Source organism: Epinephelus moara, chromosome 4, assembly GCF_006386435.1.
Source record: "Epinephelus moara isolate mb chromosome 4, YSFRI_EMoa_1.0, whole genome shotgun sequence".
NCBI lineage: Eukaryota > Metazoa > Chordata > Actinopteri > Perciformes > Serranidae > Epinephelus > Epinephelus moara.
In genome coordinates, this window is record NC_065509.1 from 40,199,465 (window position 1) to 40,216,783 (window position 17,319).

Sequence of the window (17,319 nt, forward strand, 5' to 3'; positions counted from 1 at the left end):
ATACAGTAGGCTACACATGCTGACTGTAATTTCTCTCCCACACGCTCTTAATCTGGCCTCTTTCTATCGTCCTGTGTTTCAGGAAGATAGAAATGAAGCAGGTTTATTGCATGTGGAATGTGCCTAACTTTTGGAAACGAGAGCGGTCCCGATTTTTAAAAATTGTCTGCTTTCTATATGCACTAATGACGAGAAAACTTTGACCCAATAATTGAGACATCAGGAGTGATCGAATGACGGATCTGTAACCTGTCACTGTGGCTCAGTGTTTACATCAAAGCTGAATTTCCTTCCTCATGTGCAGAACTGTACGTGCCTCTGTGGAAAGGATGGTGGTGGATGTGATGTTATTCTAAGTCAACAACAACGTATTTGGTTTTGGAAACGTTCGCTTTCAGAGTCACTTCACACCGCTGTGCAAGATCATTGACCACAGGCTCATGTGACGCCTCATCGATCAGCCGAAGCTTGGCTCTTGTATTCCAATACACTGCGCTCCAAAACAAATGTGTGGTTTGCAGTAGTGCACGTCATCAGTGTGTGGTGCGTGTTTTCAGCACGTAGTTTCATACACTGCTGATACCAAAGCCCAATTTGTGCTCAGAGACAATATTCGGTGTGATAAGGGACAGTGCCACGTTCGTTCTGACTGGGCTGAAGTCTTGAAATCTGGTATGAACGCTTTGGGAAAGTTTCTGACTGGACAACTTTGACTATTGAGAAAAGTGGGGTTTTTGAAATATAAGGAAAAATGCTATGATGTGTATTTAATGTCCTCCATATGAAGTATTTATGTCGTGCATATCCTTGGTATTCAATGCTGTGCTCCTTGTACTATATTTAGTCTTTTGGCACATGGGACTACTGTTTTTTTGCAGAACTATAATGGCATGTATACAGAAAACAGTCGTCCCATGTGCCCAAAGACTAGATAATGATAATAAAAACTCAATTTTCAGCCGAACAGTTTGACCGAATTTGAACATTTCTTTAGATCTGTGTTTAGGCAAACCCAGAGAACACTTGAACCAGTTCAAAATATCACTTGCAGGTGAAAATGGGTTGATGTAACCCAGTTGTCAGAAGAAAGTGTGGCATTGTACATGTATGCAAACCACGAGTGTGTTATATTTATACATTTCATATGTATCATATCAAGGATTCTAAAGTGACGTAGTATATGAGCCGATATGAGACAGTTGCTGAGCTGCAGACCACTGTTTGAGGCCAAGAAACAACAACATCACTTGTTTTTGGCGACCCTTTGCGGCATTTCCCAGTGACATCTGTGGCACCCTGTGTGGGATTTTTTTCAATGACACATTACAGCATTTTCCAGTGGCGTTTGAGCCTCGTGAGCAGCTGAACCTGGGTGTTTTTCACCAATGTGTCCCTGCTTTTCCAACAGCTTTTGTGCCACCCAACATTGTTGTTTAAAGCCAAAACATGATTTTTCATAACCATAACCAAGTGTTGTTTGTACCTGAACATATCCACACCTTCACCATAGCCTTGTTGAGAAACGCAAAGTTGTTGTGGTGAAGAGAGAGCTGAGCCAGAAGGCAAAGATTTCGATTTACTGGTCCGTCTACATCCCAACCCTCACCTATGGTCATGAGCTCTGGGTAGTGACTGAAAGAATGAGATCGTGGATACAAGCGGCCGAAATGAGTTTCCTCCGAAGGGTGTCTGGGCTCAGCCTTAGAGATAGGGTGAGGAGCTCGGACATCTGGAGGGAGCTCGAAGTAGAGCTGCTGCTCCTTCGCATCGAAAGGGGCTAGTTGAGGTGGTTCAGGCATCTGATCAGGATCTTCCTGGGCGTCTCCCATTAGAGGTGTTCCAGGTATGTCCAACTGGTAGGAGGCCCTGGGGCAGACCCAGAACATGCTGGAGGGATTATATATCTCGTTGGGCCTGGGAACTCTTTGGGGTCCCCCAGGAGGAGCTGGAAAGGGAAAGGGGCGTCTAGAATACTTTGCACAGTCTGCTGCCCCCGCGACCCAGTTTTGGATAAGCAGTTGAAAATGGATGGATGGATGCAAAGTATCCCTGGGTTGTAGAAACTTACAATGAGAACATGTTCACTGGCGATTGGGTTGATAATGTAGTTTCACAGTACAGCTTATTGAGAAAAAAGCTAAGAATCAAATTCAGGCAGATGGATTATTGGTGAAATGAATCACCAGTCAGGTTTTGAATCCCCCTTTCCTTTAAAAAACCCCCAGCAGAGCAGGAAACCATGTCTTTGTCATTTATTTGAGACAGTCAAGTCTAGTAGATTGTACCATAGTCATAGTCAGCTGTTCTCAGATCAGCAGAGAGCCCTAAAGCTCATATTTCAGTTTTAAAAGAAACCGAAAAGGCGTCCGTCTCCAGCTATGACTCGACCTATTGAATGGTTGTTTCAGAGTTCAGGTGGACTCCCAGACCTGTTTCAATGCTAATCATTGACCGAGTGTTTAGGGCCAGTCTGCGTCCATGCAGGGGATTGACTCTGGGACGATCAGGCCAATGTAACTTAACGTCAGTCACCACATCCTGCTGTAACAGGACACAACCAGCCACAGGGCCTAGGCCTGTAAAATATTAGCCGGAGCTCGTCAGTTACTCTGCTGTGCCTCTCCGTGTGGCAGTTAAGCAACCTCGCTCTCGTAAAATTTAAATTTAAGCACACGTGTTGGTGTCCTGTGAGACAATGTGGAGTCCTGCAGTTGGAAAGCACATATTTACCTTTCGGATCAGAATGCAGTGCGACAAACATAAACTGCATGTGCTTTAAAATCACGTGTGGCTGTTTTTGTCAAGTTTGTTTTTAAGTTCTGCTCAGGTCTGGAAGTCAAGTAAAAATAGTTGCACTAGTTTCCTCACACGGAGGGTCATAAAAGTTTCATACAAATGTGCATCCAGGTTATCCTGCTGCACTGCTGCACTGTACGAATGTTGTCAGCATCGAAAAACAAATAGCTGATGAAGCCGCTGCATCATGTGGGATTAAAAACAGTTGGTTTCTGTTCAGTCTCGATCACGACAATCACCTGCAGCTCCGCACACCCATTAAATTAACACTTAATTGGAGGGGTGTGATAAAGAAGAGAGAAGGCCCAGCCTGAGAGAAACAGGATGTGAGTTTAAGATCAAAATAGATCAGTAATTGAAAAACTTTGGAAATACTTTTCAAGAACACATTGTTCCCAGACATCAACAAATTACTCATCACTTCCATGTTTGCCTCCGCAGTGCCCCAAGTTACATGCTATTATCGAGTAAACTAATTAGCTCTAGAGTGTTTGAAACGTTAATTGCGTCTCTGAAACGATGCCTACACGCACCGAATGGAAAACTTAATAAAGCTTAAAGCCATTACGGTGCTGCTGTGTAGCCCTATAGAGCCTCGTACTGTCAGTCAGCACTTTATCCTATAATCATGATGCCTCTGTGTGTGTGTGTGTGTGTGTGTGTGCGTGCGCGCAGCAGGCGGTCAGCTCTCATCCGTCCCTATCAGGTGATCCTATCCCATTTCGAATCAGAAGTCACACAGTCCCTTACTGACCACACTTAGCTCAATAGTGTGATGCTGCAGGGACAGACGGACACCACTGTCAAGTCTTTAAAGCTTTTCATCAACAATTAAATGAAACTCTCATCTCTTGCTGTTAAAGTCAGTAATTTCTGCATAATTTTCATTTTAATCCATCTTTTCTGCTCTCTGTGGCTAATTGATGTAACATAATCATGATTCAAACCACAGTTTAGGTCATTTTGTGAAAGCTTTTTGATTTGATTTACTCTTCGTCCCACACAGAAAGTTGTACTTTATTTTCCTTTTTGGTTACATTAAAGAAACAGTGTGAAGGATTCAGTGATTCAGTAACAGTTAGGTTCGTATTCCTTCAGGGTGCTTTCAGACCTAGAGTGGTCTCCTTTGGTCTGAATCAGGGACTCATGTTGTTCCAAAGTTGTATAATTGCCTAGAGTTGGTTCGTGTTCTCACGGCAGCATTTACAAGAGGACCAGATCAAATGCCTTGTGTGAGAAAGCTGCTCTTGATTGGTCAGAATTTCCATGTGGGAAAAATCCAGGAAGTAAAGCAAACGTTGAAGAAGAGTACACTTGCAAGATAAATGTGACACTTTCTAATGTCACAATGGAGGGACAACTACGCAGGTTGATTTTAGCGCTGCTCATCGTGGACTATATTGCTGTCATTGTTCATTTTAGTCAAACCATACAGTTTGAAAACGAGGCGCGGCTCCAACTAGAAAACAATGTTTTGATGCATTGGATGTGCTGAATGTGCATATTAAGGCAGTACAGGAGGAGGTGCACATTAATAATCCTCCAGGACTGTAACATGCTCATGTTTAACCCAAACAATGTGTCATGTGACTGCTGTTGCTTCACATCCAGGTCAGAACACCTTCTCACCACAAACTCACCGCACCAGAGTTTGTTTGTAACCGAGACCACCTCTTCAAGAAGGTCTCGGCCCGGTTGTTTTGGTGCACACCTGTTCACACCTGCCCAAATGAACTGCACTGAGGGGGCAAACAAAATTCAGTTTGACTGAACTGAACCAAACAGGTCAGGTGTGAAAGCACCCTTAGTGTTCATTGTTCAGGTTTTTATCAGGAGCTGAATTTTTAAACTAGGTTAGGTACGATGTCAATTTGACACAGAAGTATTAATCCCGCTGAAGTACCTCATACAACCCCACTTTAAAAAGAATCTGAACTGTCCCTTTAACAAAAGAAAAGACAGATGAGAAGTGATGTAGAAAAATCTGCACAAACTTAATCAACAAAATAAAATGCCTTTTGATTGACACGTCATCTGTGAAGTACAGTGCAGAATCATCAGCATAATGAAAACCAAAGACAGAGGTAAAAACACATGAAGAAACGGTGCATTGCTCCTTTAAATTTAGTATTCAGGCCTCTGTAAAAACCTGGCTGGCGTGATGGTGAGGCAAAAGTGGGTGGCAATGGAGATGTTAATGGTATCATGTATCTTCCATCATTGATATTGGTTTGAATCAAACAGTAATGATGATGCCCTATAATGCATCTATACTTAGCCTGGAAGCAGGTCGGCGCTTCACTTTCTCGATGGGTCCCAATAAATCCGATTGGACAGTGACAGTGAAGAGTGAAGGATCCAGACAGCCAAGTAGGCAGGCAGACAGACAGGTGTATAAATAACAAGGCTTTGAAGTTCCACCAGAGAGTGATGGATACAGGTGTTATTGGCAGTGACTGGGATTTGCTCCGTGCCAGGGACAGACAGATAGACTCTCTTCAGCTGCATTTTATGTTTTCTTCTCTGTCCACTGATTTTGTTGTGACTGTCCTTTGCTTTCTTCTTCTTTTTTTTCCACTCTCAGTTTTGTGTCATTATCTTTCTCTCTCTGAGTCTCTGCTGTCTGTCTGAGTCGTGATGTGCAGTGCTGCAGTGCACTGTGTTCAGCTTGCAGCCCTGCAGTGACTCACCTGTCCCTTCTGTCACTATGTACCGGACACACACTTGAGCTCAGCACTTGCACGTGCACACACATGCATGCATATACAGTATCTTGTGCAGTATGAGTGGAAATAGGCTTAAAATGCTCATATAAGCTGCAGTGTGATCAAACCTCAGGCATGTATCTGGTGCTGTTGAGCGAATCACAGTGAGAATACTATAGATCACTAATACTGCAGCCTACAGTGAGCAGGTCAGAGTTCAGCAGGTCAAGGCATTGTGTCAATAGAGAGGACAAAATGTTCCCCCGACAGTAATCTGACAGAGGAAGATACAGGAACCCAGCCGCCAGAAGAATGTTTGCATTGTACAGTTCAGCAAACCATGGATACATAAACCTGCATGTTATTGTGCATTATGTGGTTAACGTGTAGTTAGGTTAAGGCCCCAAAACCGCTTGATAATGGTTCGGAAAAGATCATGTTTTGGCTTAAAATACCTGGTTTGGGGACACAATCTCCGTTGGAAAAGCAGTGATATCTCAGTAAAACACAACTGCTTTTCATGGGACAATCTGTGCTATAAAAGCAGCGATATCTCGGTAAAGCTCAACTGCCTTTTTCTGCACAGTCTCCGCTGGAAAAGCAGCAATGTCTTGCTAGAAAACGCCTTCTGTGTCACTACCCCTGCAGGAAATGCAGCAATGTCTCGGTAAAACACAACTTCATTTTTGTGTGCTGGAAAAGCAGTGATGTCTTAGTAAGAAACACTCTCTGTGACACTATCCCAGCAGGAAACTCAGCAACTTTTTGTAGCACTATTCATGCTGGAAAAACCGCTACTGGTTGCTACAAAACACCCCTGTTTGGTGCCTTAAAAGTGGCTGGAAACACAGCAATGACTCGCTAAATCACAGTCGGTTTTGTTGTGTGGTGGTCTTGAGCAGTGGTCTGCAGCTTGGCAGGCGTCTCGCCTTGGTGACAATCCGTCCACCATCACGTTTCACCTCACGATGACAGAGTCTGCTCATGTACTATGTTTTGTTACCTTGATATGATAGGTATGAAATTTGCAAGTGTAATGTATTTGTGGTTTCCAGAAACGTACAATGCTGCCATCATCTTCTGATGACAGGGCTGGATAGGGAAGCATAAGGAGGATTGTTTTGAAGTCTATTTGTACGTGTCCCTCTGTTTCCTCTGTGCCAAGATGGCAAAGTGTCACATCAGTAAATCAGATACAGCTTTGCACTTTGATTGTCGCTAACACTCACTCTGGTTTGGGTTAAGGAAACCTGGCTGATCACTGGTGGTTACTGTGGTGTGCCACCAAGGTGCCCGGCAGATATGTCAGTGTAGTTAACTACACATGTGTGTTTACGTGTGGTCGATCCTCATTGTGTGTGTGTGTGCGTCAGAGTCGGGCGCTGGGAATATGGCTGCTTCCTCCCAAATCCCTCCGAGGTTCATCAGGCATCCGGCTTAGATGCTGACCTCCCCTCCCGCGGGCCTGTGTCAATGTGTGTGCGCCTGTGACCGAGGATCACAAACTGTGTGTGTGTGTGTTTCCGTGTGTCACATATTTGAACGTGCTGTTGCTATCTAACATGCTAGCAGAGGCAGGTTAGGGGTCTTTCAATAATTAATTGCGTGGTGGTTCGTCAGCTGCTCACTCAGGTCTGCTTGGCATGACAGGCTGCAGCTCACACTCACACACACACTCTCACACTCACATTTGGGCTGCAGGAGTCTGGATTAAACAAGAATCATGATTTTCTGCCTCAGAATTGAGATTATAATTATCTCCCACCATTCTTAGTGCCTCTGTAATCTGCTTGCTCTCTGAGATCTCCTCTGGTTTGCTGATGTAATGCGTCAGGCTCCTGTCATTAATGTTAGCGCCTTCTGTTTTCATAGCCTTGTTAGCTTCATCATCACCTGGAATATCAGGTAGTTGTATATATCTGTGCCACGCTGACAGAGTGACCCCCTTTTATGGACCACCATGTCAAAACTGTGAATATATTTTCCTGTACCTCATCACCTGCGACATCTCCTTGATTCTGACTCATCTTCCTCCAAAGCTTTCACTGTCATCGTGTTACTCCTCTGTATCTTTTTCCTCTCATGGTCTAACATAGTCTTGTCATTTGTTGATGCAACTCAAGTGTAATTAAAAGCTCTGGATGTGATGCATCACATGTCCCTGCTGAATGCAAATATGGCAGAATCAATTTCACTGAGATTGTTTGGAGATATGAATCCAAATTGCAGTTTTAACATGATTAATTGTGCAGCTCGTGTGTGCAGGGTAGAACGTGACCGAAGATACGATGCAGATTCATTAAGTGCTCGCCACCAGTTGTGGAACATAATTATCACTGCGATGGATCAATTGATTTCATCATGATAGTTTGTTATTTACATTTTCTGCTTTAATCAGCTTTACCGTAAAGCTCCCCTACAGGACACAGTATGGCTGAAGCAGAACTAACCTTAAGCTTAACAAAGGGATAAACGGGCAGAAGTACACAGTACTTCATCAGATTCCACTAGCACGGCAATATCAGACTAAACCAGATCCTTGTTTCTGCTCCTTTGTACATGAAAGATTGTAATGTCTTATTCTGCATCACAGAACCAAGGACTTAGTTTGATCTTGTTGTTTTAAAGGGAAACGTTTGTATTTTTCAACCTGGACATGTTTGCCATGTTTTTGTGTCTGAAGTCCAGTTCAGACCAAAGATTCATGAGAAAAGTTGCAACGGCGTGAACTGGTCGGTCTCAGCTGGACTCAAGCTGACTGATGGTGTCAGCTGCAACTCAGCTGTCGGTCGCCACTGTTTTTGCCACTGACAGGCTCAGATTGTGTCTGACAAAGGATCCCTACAGAGAAAACCTTGCAAGACTAGAAGTCCACTAAAAGTGCTTGTTTTTGCCACTGACAGGCTCAGATTGTGTCTGACGAAGGATCCCTACAGAGAAAACCTTGCAAGACTAGAAGTCCACTAAAAGTGCTTGTTTTTGCCACTGACAGGCTCAAATTGTTGATATGGGTATCTGAAAAAGAGTTTTCCTCACCTTTTGCTTGATCCAGTCTGTTTGATATTGTCTCTCTACAACAACTCAACTCGCAAGACTGCAGAAGAAGACTTGGTTTGACACAATAACAAACAGACTGGACACTTATAATAACAATCTGAGCCTGTCAGTGGCAAAAACAAGCACTTTTAGTGGACTTCAAGTCTTGTGAGCTAAGTTGTTACAGGACAACAATAACAAACAGGCAGGATCAAGTGAAAGGTAAAGATAAACTTTGTTTTTGCTCAGTAGGGATCCTTTCCATAAAGCTGTCTGACACCTATAACACCAATCTGAGCCTGTCAGTGGCAAAAACAAGCACTTTTAGTAGACTTTAAGTCTTGTGAGCTAAGTTGTTGCAGGACAACAATAACAAACAGACCGGATCAAGTGAGAGGTAAAGGTGAAGGGAACCTTTCCATAATGTGGTCAGACACCTATAACACCAATCTGAGCCTGTCAGTGGCAAAAACAAGCACTTTTAGTGTATCTATATGACAGTATGCTATTGCCTCATGTGTTTACTTTGCAGCCTGTGTCACAGCCACCAGCTGCAGTGCTCTCTCTCAATCCTGGAACAATTTTAAGCTTATGATTCATTTTATTTTACAGCTTATTAATATTAAATCTGACTGACTAATCTGACTCTCCAGAGTAACTCTGAAATAAATGCCTGGAGCTCAGGGGAGCAGGAGGAGTCAGAGGTCACAGTGTCAACAAAAGAAACTGCTCTCAGATCAGGGCAAGGACAGGTCTTTATAGACTGGGAACTGCTGCAGAATCCCTAAATCCAGTTTGCATCCACTCTTGCATGCACACTGCAGGATTTTCCGAACACGTCTCTTTCCCCTGAGGTAGAGCAGCAGAGGAGCACTCAACCGTGCGAAGTGTCCAACACGCACAAAGGCTTCATTGCGTGTGTTACAATGAGAGGCAGAGAGCACAGATATGGTGAGAGGAAGAAATGAGGAAAAAAAAAAACGAACACCAAAAGAGACACCAGTGAGCAAGAGACTTATTAGGTATTCATCGTCTGCCTTTTGCCGTCTTAATTTATATGAAAATCTATTCTGTTCATCACCGTGTTCCAGGTTGTTGCCGCCATGACTCAAACCAGAGTGGGATGTGAGGATGTAAATTTCTCCTCCATCTCGTCTCTATCTCCAGGCAAAAGTTTTAATACAGATAATATACTTTACAGTCAGTGCTGTGATTCACTGTTATCACCGCTCATCATATTTTCATCCTGCTTTGCCTTCTCTTTTTTATGCTTCTTATCTTTATGCTACATTCAGACACTCAGCAGACCACAGAGAATTTATCATTTTGGTTATTTATTGTTAAATCATCATTTACATACCGTTTAACCTTTGCGGCTCAGTGGCGACGAGCAGGTTCAGGATCTTGCCCGTGTCATTTGGATAAATGACTGTGTTCGCTGCTGTTGGCTTTACACTGAGAACTTTGGCTGGTTTGGAAATGTTTCTATAACAAAGACCACGTGGGGCAAGGTAGCACTAATCCAGGTGTCTGGGTCTTTGCCTTGTGCTCAAGGGGGACTTGGAGGCAACAAGGTGCATACACAATGCGTAGTTGGCAGGAAGTGGGGCCCAACAGAAGCCCAAAACACAAAGATTTAGAAAGAAAGATATTTTATCAATCAGTATATGAATATTCGCATATCCCTTGTACACACACCACACACATGCACATTCAGAAGGGAGGGTCAGCCATGTTACGGCGCCACTGGAGCAGTTTTGGAGGGTCAGTGCCTTGCCGCCAGTCCACATTCCATACTCGGTCTGTGCAAGGACCTGAATCGGTGACCCTCTGGTTCCCAAGCAAAGTTCCCACAAACTGAGCTGCTGCTGCACCAGAAAATGTTTGCTCTGCACCCCCTAAGGCCGGAGAGCGACCCTCACTTCTTTAACTACTACAACGGTTCATGTGCGCGTGATGGCTGCCTTGGGTTTCCTGCATCTGTTTTGAGCGTGCACTTCCACAGAAATCAGACGTTAGCTTAGACACATCACTGTTCACACCTGTGTCTATCCTGTGTCTCCAGCTGACCACTTGGATTTCGTTGCTACCCAAGTCACTTACACTAGATGGCTGAAGGGCCCCACACAGAGTTATTACGTCCACACTCTTGCTAGCTAGAGCCAATCATGTTAGCTTATGTGTCTGTACAGCTGTAGCTAGCAGAATCCAACGTGTCTCCTTCCATAGGGCAAAATGTTGAATTGTCAGGCGACACTTCGTGCTACTTGTCGTCAAATGGGCAAGTTATTGAGCGTTTTTGACCTATTGTGCGACTATGAGTTCGATTTATATTAGCTTTTTTTATTCTTAATGTATCAGCATTCATATGCAGACATCTGTTTATGGAGATTAGCCAAAATGACCGGCGCAAGCAAGAAGTAGTCTTTGCTCAGATATCCACTGCGTACGCTGGATCAGCCTGAAATATTGACCCTCACCACCAGAGGCTTTATTGTCGTCAGCTGATGGGTTGTGAGATTGTAGAGCTTTAGCTTGCTGTCACCAAAACAACTACCACACCCTACTTTGACGATGTAGTCCTTCTCGGGGACACATCAGCATCTATATACACTATAATAGAGATGTGGTCAAATGCGTCCCTGACCACCTCCGCAAGTTTCAGTGATCGGATCTCGATGTGTCTCGTGATGGTTACACTTTTATTTAGCGCTGTTCAGTTGTTATTGTCTCACCCACGATGCATGATGAAGGGACCTTTTACATACCATTTGTGGTGCCACCTCTTCTCAGAATCAACGATGTAGTAACCTCCTCGAGTGTCGCCATGTTTATGGTTTATGACATGCAAATCCCAACACTCTTTACCGAGTACCCTCTCTGGTGTGCCCTCTTGTGGAATCCCCCAATAACACACGTAGAACACAAGAAAGTATGTGAACTGTTACGTTGACGACACAGGTGGTCGTCTACCCAAGTTTATCTCCAGCCTAACATGATAATCAGATCATGTTCTGTGGCTTTCTCTTTTACCTCACTGTGTTGTGTTTGTCCTATAATCAGCACACTTTGGATGTCTCTGTGTAAATACTCTCACTCAGGTTGTCTTTGCTTCAAAAATCAACATATTGACTGTTTTATCTTGAGTTTTTGCTTCAGAGGATCAATAAAGTGCTCTTGTGTTGTGTTGTATTAAGACTCTTCATTCCTCTTGGCATGTTAGATGACATGCAGAGGCACAGCATGAGTGTGCGTGTATATATATATAACGTGTTCACAGCAGAGGATTGATGCTTGTGTACATCCTTTAATTGAATTCCTCCTCACGTCGGAGCTGTTTTTCTTTTTATCCCGGCACATAAGTTGACATGTGTGTACATGTGCAGATGTGTGTGTGCCATCTGTCCTTAGCTAACCTTTACTGGCAATTTGTATTCATCACAGGGACCCTGCTGCTATATTGATAGTGTCAACATGAGCGTGAGGCTGTTTGCCATTCCCCGCACATACACGCACCAGCGTGCGCACGCACACACACACGCAGCAGCTGCAACACCTGGGGGAGATAGGAAGAGGTTGAAGGAGAGGGAATCCAATCTCGCCCAGCAGCTCAGGGCTTTGTAGGGAAGCATGTGCAGGCCCAGCGGTCGCCGAGCGAGCTAGCTGCCCTATTTCTTTAAAGCTCTCCTCCTCTGTTACCTGATTTATCACGGGGGCAGCCGCCAGGGAAATGTCTTATTTTAAAGCAGAGACAGCGTACCGAGGGCTGTGTCTCTTTCTAAAATCTGTCGAGATGAGAGGCAGATGAGATGAGAGGGATGCTGATAGCACAGCGACATGTCAGCGCTGCGCAGAGCCTGATGTTAGCCTTCTCTTCACATCTGTACAGGAAGTGGCATTTGAAGCATAGAGGAGATCATGGAAGAGGGAGGGGTGGGATGTTGGGAATCTGAGGATTGCACAGTGCATTACGGCAGCAATCCCTTCTGTTTTAAAGGGAATTATACATCTGTATTTCTGCTAAAATAACATCATTAAAATCATTTGAAATTGATTGCATGTTTGGAAAAGCTGGATCTTGATAGCGACTCAGTGTTTTACAAATTGTGTCTCTAACAAGGGGTTGACACTTCAAAAACAGGAGCTTTTATGAAGCTTATGATTACATTTGTAGAAATATTGAGGATCCTTTAAATAGGGTTTATATTAAAGCTGAGAAATAATGCTTTGATGTTGCTCACAGCTGTACAAAGTGAGATTTGAACTTAACTACCACTATAAAAAGACCTTTCTCACGGTCTACTACGGTTAAAAAATTGGACTTTGACTCTTTCTGCTGTTGTTAAAATTGAGACTTTGACGCTGTGCGACAGTGTAATAAAACCCAGGAGATGAATGAGAGTAGTGCGAGGGCCGCCGGAGGTGTAAATGCTGCTCCAATATTGGTTTGGGCTCCGTCACAGCCCACAATGTAGGTCCCTCTCCCTCTCTCCTTGACATTGTGCCAGTGTTTTGGCTGGGGCTCGGCCCGACTTAGCCGGCAGACAGATCGAGTTGTAAAGATGTCTGGACCATGGATGGGCAAGCACCCAACTGCACAAACACATCATCACTCCTACGACACCGACACTATAGCCCGCTGGACCCAAGAGGGGACACACACACTGCTGGTCTGCCAGCCTAAATGTATATACCAGTATATATCTTCCCTCCCAGTAATCCACTGGTCCAGCAGGATTATTGTGTGTGATTACGACTCATGCTGCTCAAGGTTAGGGATTACACGGTGCATTCATGGGTAATGCAGAGTTTCAGAACACTTCCTCTGCTGGACTTAAAGCAGTAATGCAACAGCAGGGACGTGAACTTGTCCTCTGCTGGTAGTCGCACTACACCCATACATGTATTCGTTGTGCAAGTGGCAGCATCAGCAGTAATAGTTGCAAAAGTGATTGCAGTAAGAAGCAGTAGTGGTAGGACTGCTCATGCAGGTGGTATGAGTAGTAGCAGCAGCAGAACTGTAGTAGTGATAGTAGTAGTTTGGTTTTCACTTTAGTCGTGGGAGCAGCCGTTGAAGTAGTGTTAGTAGAAGCAGAAGTAGTATTAATTGTAGTGGTGGTTGTTGTGGTATTGGTTGTAGTAGTAGCAGCAGCTGTAGGAATATTCAGCCCAGTCGCCAGAAGAAAATGTTGGCATGGTATGTTTCTGCAAACCACAAACATTTTTTAATGACCCATCACTGTGTTTCAAGCAGCTCTTTAGCCCCCAAAAGTGGGTGTGTTGTAGCGACCTGTGGAAGTTTTTCCAGCTGATTTTTAGCCCCCAAATGTGGGTGTTTTTGAGGGAACAGTGGCTGTGTTTTCTGCAGCATTGTAGCCCCTAAATGTGGGTATCTTTTAATGACCTGCCACTGTTTTTCCAGCTGATCTTTGGCCCCCAAATGTGGGTGCATTTTAGTGACCCTTCGCTGTTTTTCCAGCAGCTTTTTAGCCCCCAAACATGGGCGTTTTTTAGCGACCTGTCACTGTTTTTCCAGCTGCTCTTTGGCCCCCAAATGTGGGTGCATTTTAGTGACTCTTCGCTGTTTTTCCAGCAGCTTTTAAGCCTCCATACATGAGCGTTTTATAGAAACACATGGCTGTTTTTTCAGTGTTCTAGCCCCCCTAAAAAAGGTGTTTTTAGCAACCTGTCACTGTTTTCCAGCAGCTTTTTAGCCCCCAAACATGGGTGTGTTTTAGTGATCAGTAGCTGTTTTTCCAGCTGCTCTTTCGCCCCCAAATGTGGGTGTGTTTTTGTGACCCATGGCTGTTTTTCCGGCAACTCTTCAGCCCTCAAACATGGGGGTGTGTTTTAGTGATCTGTAGCTGTTTTTCCAGCAGCTTTTTAGCCGCCAGACGTTGGTGTGTTGTAGCCACCTGTCACTGTTATTCCAGCAGCTCTTTGGCCCCCAAATGTGGGTGCATTTTAGCGACCCTTGACTGTTTTTCCAGCAGCTTTTTAGCCTCCATACATGGGTGTTTTATAGAAACACGTGGCTGTTTTTTCAGTGTTCTACCCCCCCTAAAAAAGGTATTTTTAGCAACCTGTCGCTGGGTTTCCAGCAGCTTTTCAGGCCCCAAACATGGGTGTGTTTTAGCGACCCGTGGCTGTTCTTCCAGTTGAGACTGTGCCCCCAAAACTGGTTATTTTAGGCCAAAACATAATCTTTTCCTTACCATAACCAGGTGGCTTATATGCCTAAACCAAACCACACATTAACGGCAACATTGTTGAAACACATAACATCCATGGTTTGCAGAAACACACAGTGCCACATTTTTTTTCTGGCCATTGGATTGGAATATATGACCTGCTGTAGTAAGATGGTAGTTATTGTTTTAAAGGCCACTTTAGTAGTAGTAGTGATAGCGTTGTGATTTTAAAGGCAGTAGCAGCAGTGGGAGGTGTTGGAGTAGCAGTAGCAGAGGTAGTAGTAGTCCTGTACCACTAGTAGAAGTGGTGGGAGTGGCAGTAGTAGTAGCAGAGGTAATTATCACCATGTGACTGTTAAGCAGGTCTGTTTATAGACTAAACACAACGACGGTTGGTTTATCTCTATTGTAGCCTATACTATGGCACCCTCCTCTGTGTGTGTGTGTGTGATAGGGTTGGTTCATGTGTGTGTATGTGGGTTCTCAAGGGCACTGGTGTAAATGAGAGGAAAGGTTAAAGGAAATTTCCATGGCATGGTGTACGGGAGCATGACTACAAGAGGACACACACACACACACACATATACACACAGATGCCAGCATGGCATATAGCCGTGGCAACCAGGTGCCAGGGGAAGGCAAGCACAGACTGGTGTGAACTTGCACTTTTACAAACAAACACACTTGTGTAGCGACTAGCAGGGGTTATCTCAAAACACAGCCTATCACATTCAGTGCACTTTTATTTGATATGGTTCAATGCAGCACACACACACACACACACACACACACACACACAGACACACACACACACAGAGCATCTTTCCTCTTCCATTACTCTCCTTTAATAGCTATTTGTTGTTATTTTTAGATGTTGCTTCCTCAGATAAAAGCCACATTAATGTCTGCGTGGTTGTTCATTTGTGTGTGTGTGTGCCACTGAAGGAAGTGTGTGTGTTATAAATAGGCTTCTTGGCACAGACCTGCACTGTCACATCAGACACATTTAACTTGTGTGTGACCTCGGGTTCAGTCGTTATTACTATAAAGTGTCCGTGTGGGTTTAGATAGTCTTGGCACTCAATCACAGCTGGAACCACTGGCGCTGATTCTGTCCCCTACAAAATAAAAGACTATCAATTAAAAGCCCGACACTAACTTAGTAACTGCCGATTAATGTAATAACTCATCAGAATTTAATAAATTGCCTCTCCGTAGGAGTCCAAAATGCAATAACCTTGATATTGTGATATATTCTCCTGATAATGTGATGTAATTTCACTGATAATTCATAATGATAAACACATTAGGGTGGAGCTGGTTCGTAGCGAAGGGCTCCAGCGGCTCTGCAGGGTTTAGTGATGGAAAGTTTAGAGGTGTGTATGTGTTGTGTTAGAGTGTGTGAGTCATGTGTGTGGGTTGAAAGCAAGCAGCAGGCTTCTACCTGCATGGAGCGGAGGGAGTCAGGGAGGTGGGCGAGGCCACTAATGGCCTTTTGGGATGCATCTACAAACACACCGTCTAGCACACACATATTTACTGCACACAGCCGTGTCTGCGTTCATATATGGTGTGTGTGTATATGTTCTGAGTTAACCCACAGCTTGTTTCAAACTGGTAACTTTCCACTGTCACTGCTGCCTGTGCGTGTGCTCTTATTTCTTCCTCTTCCATTTTATATCTCGTCATGATTTTCTCTCCCTCCATTCATCTCTCTCTTTCGCTCATTGACCTACTTCCCAAAGGCTGCTCAGGCTTGCGTGACCACAGCACTCAGTGCTACGGTGATATGGCATTACACACACACTACACACACATGCATAATGCTTACACATACATATTTACAGCCCCATGCGCATGTGAGCATCCATACCATGCATGAAGAGAGGAGACCTGCTTCCTGGGCGCTGTGTGATTAACCAGAGGCTCAGTGTCAGCAATGAGATGCATCTCTCTGATAGTAACAGGTCAGAAACGAATGTGGAGTGTGGACTAGTAGCTGGAGAGGTGCCAGTTTTCCTTGAGCTAGGCACTGAATCCCCAACTCCTCAGGGCTCCTGTGCATGAGCAGCCCCCTCACGAATATATGGGTACTGCTTGACTGTTTGTGCATGTGTGTCCAACACATTGTCACTCCGACCTTGTCAAACACTATGTTTGGTCATGGACATTCCACGTCCAGATACAACGTCCAAGGTACCCTGGGTACGTTGGTTGTTGACATCCTGGGACACTGTTTTAACTTCAGCCTGCTTCCTTCATTGTCTCCTTTCAAAATACACTTCTGTTTTCAGTCTCTTTCAAAATAAATGCACTACATCAGTACAACAACGCAAACTGACATTTTTTTCCCCCTCCACATATATATCGTCACACAGTGCCAAATATCGGATCTTTTTATTATACAAATTTCCTTTAAAGTCAACCAGATACGTTTTGTTGCAAAATATGGCTAAAGTGAGATGAACGGACGGAAAACTTTTATTAAATAAAACAGATTAACTTTTTTTATTGTTGAAAAAAGGTAATAAATCCCAAAATAGTTATCACAATACTCAGCATATGGCAACATATTTAAAATCGTAATAATA